Source organism: Drosophila subpulchrella, unplaced genomic scaffold (genome assembly GCF_014743375.2).
Source record: "Drosophila subpulchrella strain 33 F10 #4 breed RU33 unplaced genomic scaffold, RU_Dsub_v1.1 Primary Assembly Seq401, whole genome shotgun sequence".
Taxonomy (NCBI): domain Eukaryota; kingdom Metazoa; phylum Arthropoda; class Insecta; order Diptera; family Drosophilidae; genus Drosophila; species Drosophila subpulchrella.
The window spans coordinates 45,001-55,000 of NW_023665624.1; the positions used below are offsets into that span (position 1 = coordinate 45,001).

Below are 10,000 nucleotides of genomic sequence, written 5' to 3' on the forward strand. Positions count from 1 at the left end.
ACACATGAACATCGACATTTTGAACGCATATCGCAGTCCATGCTGTTATGTACTTTAATTAATTTTATAGTGCTGCTTGGACTACATATGGTTGAGGGTTGTAAGACTATGCTAATTAAGTTGTTTATATAAATTTTATAATGAAATTTTATAAGCATATGGTATATTATTGGATAATAATAATTTAATTATTATATTATTCATAATATTAACAAATATATGAAAAACATTATCTCACATTAGTAAATAATTTGAATGTGAAAAACGAAGAGAAATATTTTCTTTTTCAATCAAATAATACTGAGAAATGTCTAGCATAAAAAATTTATCTAGAATTGTCTCTTATTAAAGATTAGTAAATAGAAAGCCGTTGACAATATTATTATTCTTCGTTGATTCGTTAGACCAAACAAATGCCATACAAATATATAAAATATATAACGAATTTAATAAAATGTTTTATCATTATATATAAAGAATTAATTGCAAAAAAAGTTATACACAACCTCAACTCATATGGGACTACCCCCTGAATTTAAGCATATTAATTAGGGGAGGAAAAGAAACTAACCAGGATTTTCTTAGTAGCGGCGAGCGAAAAGAAATCAGTTCAGCACTAAGTCACTTTGTCTATATGGCAAATGTGAGATGCAGTGTATGGAGCGTCAATATTCTAGTATGAGAAATTAACGATTTAAGTCCTTCTTAAATGAGGCCATTTACCCATAGAGGGTGCCAGGCCCGTATAACGTTAATGATTACTAGATGATGTTTCCAAAGAGTCGTGTTGCTTGATAGTGCAGCACTAAGTGGGTGGTAAACTCCATCTAAAACTAAATATAACCATGAGACCGATAGTAAACAAGTACCGTGAGGGAAAGTTGAAAAGAACTCTGAATAGAGAGTTAAACAGTACGTGAAACTGCTTAGAGGTTAAGCCCGATGAACCTGAATATCCGTTATGGAAAATTCATCATTAAAATTGTAATATTTAAACAATATTATGATAATAGTGTGCATTTTTTCCATATAAGGACATTGTAATCTATTAGCATACAAAATTTATCATAAAATATAACTTATAGTTTATTCAAATTAATTTGCTTGCATTTTAACACAGAATAAATGTTATTAATTTGATAAAGTGCTGATAGATTTATATGAATACAGTGCGTTAATTTTTCGGAATTATATAATGGCATAATTATCATTGATTTTTGTGTTTATTATATGCACTTGTATGATTAACAATGCGAAAGATTCAGGATACCTTCGGGACCCGTCTTGAAACACGGACCAAGGAGTCTAACATATGTGCAAGTTATTGGGATATAAACCTAATAGCGTAATTAACTTGACTAATAATGGGATTAGTTTTTTAACTATTTATAGCTAATTAACACAATCCCGGGGCGTTCTATATAGTTATGTATAATGATATTTATATTATTTATGCCTCTAACTGGAACGTACCTTGAGCATATATGCTGTGACCCGAAAGATGGTGAACTATACTTGATCAGGTTGAAGTCAGGGGAAACCCTGATGGAAGACCGAAACAGTTCTGACGTGCAAATCGATTGTCAGAATTGAGTATAGGGGCGAAAGACCAATCGAACCATCTAGTAGCTGGTTCCTTCCGAAGTTTCCCTCAGGATAGCTGGTGCATTTTAATGTTATATAAAATAATCTTATCTGGTAAAGCGAATGATTAGAGGCCTTAGGGTCGAAACGATCTTAACCTATTCTCAAACTTTAAATGGGTAAGAACCTTAACTTTCTTGATATGAAGTTCAAGGTTATGATATAATGTGCCCAGTGGGCCACTTTTGGTAAGCAGAACTGGCGCTGTGGGATGAACCAAACGTAATGTTACGGTGCCCAAATTAACAACTCATGCAGATACCATGAAAGGCGTTGGTTGCTTAAAACAGCAGGACGGTGATCATGGAAGTCGAAATCCGCTAAGGAGTGTGTAACAACTCACCTGCCGAAGCAACTAGCCCTTAAAATGGATGGCGCTTAAGTTGTATACCTATACATTACCGCTAAAGTAGATGATTTATATTACTTGTGATATAAATTTTGAAACTTTAGTGAGTAGGAAGGTACAATGGTATGCGTAGAAGTGTTTGGCGTAAGCCTGCATGGAGCTGCCATTGGTACAGATCTTGGTGGTAGTAGCAAATAATCGAATGAGACCTTGGAGGACTGAAGTGGAGAAGGGTTTCGTGTGAACAGTGGTTGATCACGAGTTAGTCGGTCCTAAGTTCAAGGCGAAAGCCGAAAATTTTCAAGTAAAACACAAATGCCATACAAATATAATTATATTATATAAATCAAGCTAATTAATATACTTGAATAATTTTGAACGAAAGGGAATACGGTTCCAATTCCGTAACCTGTTGAGTATCCGTTTGTTATTAAATATGGGCCTCGTGCTCATCCTGGCAACAGGAACGACCATAAAGAAGCCGTCGAGAGATATCGGAAGAGTTTTCTTTTCTGTTTTATAGCCGTACTACCATGGAAGTCTTTCGCAGAGAGATATGGTAGATGGGCTAGAAGAGCATGACATATACTGTTGTGTCGATATTTTCTCCTCGGACCTTGAAAATTTATGGTGGGGACACGCAAACTTCTCAACAGGCCGTACCAATATCCGCAGCTGGTCTCCAAGGTGAAGAGTCTCTAGTCGATAGAATAATGTAGGTAAGGGAAGTCGGCAAATTAGATCCGTAACTTCGGGATAAGGATTGGCTCTGAAGATTGAGATAGTCGGGCTTGATTGGGAAACAATAACATGGTTTATGTGCTCGTTCTGGGTAAATAGAGTGTCTGGCATTTATGTTGGTCACTTGTTCCCCGGATAGTTTAGTTACGTAGCCAATTGTGGAACTTTCTTGCTAAAATTTTTAAGAATACTAATTGGGTTAAACCAATTAGTTCTTATTAATTATAACGATTATCAATTAACAATCAATTCAGAACTGGCACGGACTTGGGGAATCCGACTGTCTAATTAAAACAAAGCATTGTGATGGCCCTAGCGGGTGTTGACACAATGTGATTTCTGCCCAGTGCTCTGAATGTCAAAGTGAAGAAATTCAAGTAAGCGCGGGTCAACGGCGGGAGTAACTATGACTCTCTTAAGGTAGCCAAATGCCTCGTCATCTAATTAGTGACGCGCATGAATGGATTAACGAGATTCCTACTGTCCCTATCTACTATCTAGCGAAACCACAGCCAAGGGAACGGGCTTGGAATAATTAGCGGGGAAAGAAGACCCTTTTGAGCTTGACTCTAATCTGGCAGTGTAAGGAGACATAAGAGGTGTAGAATAAGTGGGAGATATTAGACTTCGGTTTGGTATCGCCAATGAAATACCACTACTCTTATTGTTTCCTTACTTACTTGATTAAATGGAACGTGTATCATTTCCTAGCCATTATACGGATATATTTATTATATCTTATGGTATTGGGTTTTGATGCAAGCTTCTTGATCAAAGTATCACGAGTTTGTTATATAATCGCAAACAAATTCTTTAATAAAACGGTGCATTTATGTATTTTTGATTTGAAAATTTGGTATAACTCCAATTACTCAGGTATGATCCAATTCAAGGACATTGCCAGGTAGGGAGTTTGACTGGGGCGGTACATCTCTCAAATAATAACGGAGGTGTCCCAAGGCCAGCTCAGTGCGGACAGAAACCACACATAGAGCAAAAGGGCAAATGCTGACTTGATCTCGGTGTTCAGTACACACAGGGACAGCAAAAGCTCGGCCTATCGATCCTTTTGGTTTAAAGAGTTTTTAACAAGAGGTGTCAGAAAAGTTACCATAGGGATAACTGGCTTGTGGCGGCCAAGCGTTCATAGCGACGTCGCTTTTTGATCCTTCGATGTCGGCTCTTCCTATCATTGTGAAGCAAAATTCACCAAGCGTTGGATTGTTCACCCATGCAAGGGAACGTGAGCTGGGTTTAGACCGTCGTGAGACAGGTTAGTTTTACCCTACTAATGACAAAACGTTGTTGCGACAGCATTCCTGCGTAGTACGAGAGGAACCGCAGGTACGGACCAATGGCACAATACTTGTTCGAGCGAACAGTGGTATGACGCTACGTCCGTTGGATTATGCCTGAACGCCTCTAAGGTCGTATCCGTGCTGGACTGCAATGATAAATAAGGGGCAATTTGCATTGTATGGCTTCTAAACCATTTAAAGTTTATAATTTACTTTATAAACGACAATGGATGTGATGCCAATGTAATTTGTAACATAGTAAATTGGGAGGATCTTTGATCACCTGATGCCGCGCTAGTTACATATAAAAGCATTATTTAATACAATGACAAAGCCTAGAATCAATTGTAAACGACTTTTGTAACAGGCAAGGTGTTGTAAGTGGTTGAGCAGCTGCCATACTGCGATCCACTGAAGCTTATCCTTTGCTTGATGATTCGATAATAAAGATGTTGCAAGCGGGCATAATCATTATGCTTGCTTGCAGCATCGCACGCCACTTTGTTTGTGGTGTGTAAGGTAGGGAAGAAGAAATATAAAAGACCTAAATTGGAAACATCAATATATAAGTAAATATTGAACAAACAAAATGTATCGTCATCTTATTAGTGACGCGATGATAAAGTGGCAAACATATTCCATGTATAAATATTCCTATGGTATTAAAATTCAAGTAAAGAGGACATATATAAAAGTTTGTATATATGGTTCATTCAATGGTAGCAGCGGTTGGTTGGTTGGTGTCTGCTCCTCTTATTGTTCAAAACTTATGTTATGGTAGCAAGTCTATATCGTCATATTATTAGTGACGCGAAAAAGTAGTGGCAAAACATATTCCATGTATAAATAAATATTCCTATGGTATTGAAATTCAAGTAAAGAGGCCATTCAAGTAAAGAGGACTTATATAAATATAAGTATATATAATGGTAGCAGCGCGGTTGGTTGGTTGGTGTGTCTGCTCCTCTTATTGTTCAAAACTTATGTTATGGTAGCAAGACTGTATCGTCATATTATTAGTGACGCGAAAAAGTAGTGGCAAAACATATTCCATGTATAAATATTCCTATGGTATTGAAATTCAACTAAAGAGGACATATAAAATTACTATCAATGGTAGCAGTGGTTGGTTGGTTGGTGGTTGGTTGGCGGCTGCTCCTATTATTGTTCAAGACTTATGTTATGGTAGCAAGTCTGTATCGTCATATTAATTATTAGTGACGCGAAAAAGTAGTGGAAATCATATTCCATGTATAAATAGATTCCTATGGTAATGAAATTTTCAAGTAAAGAGAGGACCATTCAAGTAAGAGGACATATAAAAAGTAAGTATATGTTCCTCCAATGGTAGCAGTGGTTGGTTGGTTGGCGGCTGATCCTCTTATTGTTCAAAACTTATTTTATCAATATGAGTTTGGCAATACAATAAAGAAGACCAATCTAATCCATATAAAACTAAATGTATTATATGGATATGCTTAGGAAACCCATATATTCATAAAAAAAAATTATGTATAGAAAATTATACATATATCTTTTATATAAATGAATCGTATGGATATCGCCTTATGGTAGGTATAATAACTTTTTAAGGCATAATAATGTATAATATAGAAAATATACATTGAAATATAAATGCATTTTTATAGATATGGCGGCATATAAGTGCCATATACACAAGAATAAATAATAGAATTTACCAATATATAATTAAAATGAGATATATAAACCTAGTGAGGGGCTGCACTAGTATATGAATCGTATGGATATGGCTTATAGGTATAATACCTATAAGGCATAATAATGTATAATATAATAAATATAAATTAAGATATGAATGAATTATATAAATATGGCATAGAAATGCCATATACATACATAAGAATAAATGGTAGAATTTACCCATATATCACTGAAACACGATATATAAACCTAATGATAGCTGGCACTAGTACTGTAAACATGCACGCAATAGTGCGTGGGGTAAAAAACTACTATAGGGAGGTGGTCGTTGGCGGGCCCCTCCTCGTATTGGTCAAAACTTATGTTATGCATATGAATTTGTCAATACTATATAGAACGCCAAGCATATCCATATAAACTATGGATATGCATAGAAATCCATACAAAAGTAAAAAAAAATTATGTATAGAAAAATATACATATATTTATATAAGTGAATCGTATGGATATGGCTTATAGGTATAATACCTATAAGGCATAATAATGTATAACAAGTAAATATACATTGAAATGTGAATGCATTGTATGGATATGGCATATAAATGCCATATATATAGAAATAAATTGTATATCAATGATATAACAATTATAAACCTAGTGAGGGGCGGCACTAGTGAATGAATCGTATGGATATGGCTTATAGGTATAATACCTATAAGGCATAATAATGTATAATATAATAAATATACATTAAGATATGAATGGATTGTATAAATATGGCATAGAAATGCCATATACATAAGAATAAATGGTAGAATTTACCCATATATCACTGAAACACGATATATAAACCTAGTGATAGCTGGCACTAGTACTGTAAACAGGCACGCAATAGTGCGTGGGGTAAAAAACTACTATAGGGAGGTGGTCGTTGGCGGGCCCCTCCTCGTATTGGTCAAAACTTATGTTATGCATATGAATTTGTCAATACTATATAGAACGCCAAGCATATCCATATAAACTATGGATATGCATAGAAATCCATACAAAAGTAAAAAAAAATTATGTATAGAAAAATATACATATATTTATATAAGTGAATCGTATGGATATGGCTTATAGGTATAATACCTATAAGGCATAATAATGTATAACAAGTAAATATACATTGAAATGTGAATGCATTGTATGGATATGGCATATAAATGCCATATATATAGAAATAAATTGTATATCAATGATATAACAATTATAAACCTAGTGAGGGGCGGCACTAGTGAATGAATCGTATGGATATGGCTTATAGGTATAATACCTATAAGGCATAATAATGTATAATATAATAAATATACATTAAGATATGAATGGATTGTATAAATATGGCATAGAAATGCCATATACATAAGAATAAATGGTAGAATTTACCCATATATCACTGAAACACGATATATAAACCTAGTGATAGCTGGCACTAGTACTGTAAACAGGCACGCAATAGTGCGTGGGGTAAAAAACTACTATAGGGAGGTGGTCGTTGGCGGGCCCCTCCTCGTATTGGTCAAAACTTATGTTATGCATATGAATTTGTCAATACTATATAGAACGCCAAGCATATCCATATAAACTATGGATATGCATAGAAAACCATACAAAAGTAAAAAAAAATTATGTATAGAAAAATATACATATATTTATATAAGTGAATCGTATGGATATGGCTTATAGGTATAATACCTATAAGGCATAATAATGTATAACAAGTAAATATACATTGAAATGTGAATGCATTGTATGGATATGGCATATAAATGCCATATATATAGAAATAAATTGTATATCAATGATATAACAATTATAAACCTAGTGAGGGGCGGCACTAGTGAATGAATCGTATGGATATGGCTTATAGGTATAATACCTATAAGGCATAATAATGTATAATATAATAAATATACATTAAGATATGAATGGATTGTATAAATATGGCATAGAAATGCCATATACATAAGAATAAATGGTAGAATTTACCCATATATCACTGAAACACGATATATAAACCTAGTGATAGCTGGCACTAGTACTGTAAACAGGCACGCAATAGTGCGTGGGGTAAAAAACTACTATAGGGAGGTGGTCGTTGGCGGGCCCCTCCTCGTATTGGTCAAAACTTATGTTATGCATATGAATTTGTCAATACTATATAGAACGCCAAGCATATCCATATAAACTATGGATATGCATAGAAAACCATACAAAAGTAAAAAAAAATTATGTATAGAAAAATATACATATATTTATATAAGTGAATCGTATGGATATGGCTTATAGGTATAATACCTATAAGGCATAATAATGTATAACAAGTAAATATACATTGAAATGTGAATGCATTGTATGGATATGGCATATAAATGCCATATATATAGAAATAAATTGTATATCAATGATATAACAATTATAAACCTAGTGAGGGGCGGCACTAGTGAATGAATCGTATGGATATGGCTTATAGGTATAATACCTATAAGGCATAATAATGTATAATATAATAAATATACATTAAGATATGAATGGATTGTATAAATATGGCATAGAAATGCCATATACATAAGAATAAATGGTAGAATTTACCCATATATCACTGAAACACGATATATAAACCTAGTGATAGCTGGCACTAGTACTGTAAACAGGCACGCAATAGTGCGTGGGGTAAAAAACTACTATAGGGAGGTGGTCGTTGGCGGGCCCCTCCTCGTATTGGTCAAAACTTATTTATGCATATGAATTTGTCAATACTATATAGAACGCCAAGCATATCCATATAAACTATGGATATGCATAGAAAATCCATACAAAAGTAAAAAAAAATTATGTATAGAAAAATATACATATATTTATATAAGTGAATCGTATGGATATGGCTTATAGGTATAATACCTATAAGGCATAATAATGTATAACAAGTAAATATACATTGAAATGTGAATGCATTGTATGGATATGGCATATAAATGCCATATATATAGAAATAAATTGTATATCAATGATATAACAATTATAAACCTAGTGAGGGGCGGCACTAGTGAATGAATCGTATGGATATGGCTTATAGGTATAATACCTATAAGGCATAATAATGTATAATATAATAAATATACATTAAGATATGAATGGATTGTATAAATATGGCATAGAAATGCCATATACATAAGAATAAATGGTAGAATTTACCCATATATCACTGAAACACTGATATATAAACCTAGTGATAGCTGGCACTAGTACTGTAAACAGGCACGCAGTAGTGCGTGGGGTAAAAAACTACTATAGGGAGGTGGTCGTTGGCGGGCCCCTCCTCGTATTGGTCAAAACTTATGTTATGCGTAAACATATGATTTTGTCAATACTATAAAGAAAACTTGTTTTGTACATACAAAACTAAATGAATTATATGGATATTGAAAAATAAATGGCATTATATCCATATAATGAAAATATACTTGTATTCTCTTATTATAAGAGAGAATACCGTATAGTTGGTTGGCAAAGACAATTGAAAATACCCGAATTGCAGATGATGGGTTCAAAAACTACTATAGGGTGGTGTAGCAAATAATATGAAGATGATATATCCATATAATGGATATACACTAGTATTCTCTTATTATAATAGAGAATACCATATAAATGGTTGGCAAAGACAATTGAAAATACCCGAATTGAAGTTGACGGGTTCAAAAACTATTATAGGGTGATGTAGCAAATAAAATAATGAAGATATATCCATATAATGGAATTATATGTGTATTCTCTTATTATATGAGAGAGTACCAAACGGTTGATTGGCAAAGACAATTGAAAATACCCGAATTAAAGATATTGGGTCCAAAAACTACTATAGGATGGTCAATGGGCCGGCCATCTACTATTGACGTGACAAAATACTGTCTGTCGGTAGAGAAGATATTAATCCGTCAAATTTGTTTCTTTATTCATTTATGAATATGAGACTTGGCTCCACGGTTAATATTTTAAGCCCAAAGATAATAATGTTGAAACAAAGGCCAAGGTTTCTATTATACATAGAATAACAAATTGTTTCCGAACTTTATCGTTAATCCAAATAAATAATTACAATTGAGGCAGGCTAATAATGATATATATTTTGTATTGATAATCTTGATATATATGTATATTGGTCTGCCATTATCACATACTGAGTTATGTGATAATTCCCTGCGGGGATAAATTAAAAGAGGTGTCCCTATATTAAAAGAAAATA

At 33.7% G+C, this 10,000-nt stretch overlaps 2 non-coding genes across 2 annotated transcripts in view; both read left to right on the top strand.

Annotated features, from left to right (window-relative positions):
- LOC119562227 overlaps nucleotides 1-101 on the top strand; it is a 179-nt gene extending 78 nt beyond the window's left edge. The window contains exon 1 of the ribosomal RNA XR_005221772.1: nucleotides 1-101. This exon is cut by the window's left edge and continues 78 nt beyond it. This is a non-coding gene — a ribosomal RNA (5.8S ribosomal RNA).
- Nucleotides 102-502: 401 nt separating this feature from the next.
- On the top strand, nucleotides 503-4,473 carry LOC119562222. Its single transcript, XR_005221770.1, has one exon. It is a non-coding gene; the product is annotated as a large subunit ribosomal RNA (ribosomal RNA).
- Nucleotides 4,474-10,000: the final 5,527 nt, after the last annotated feature.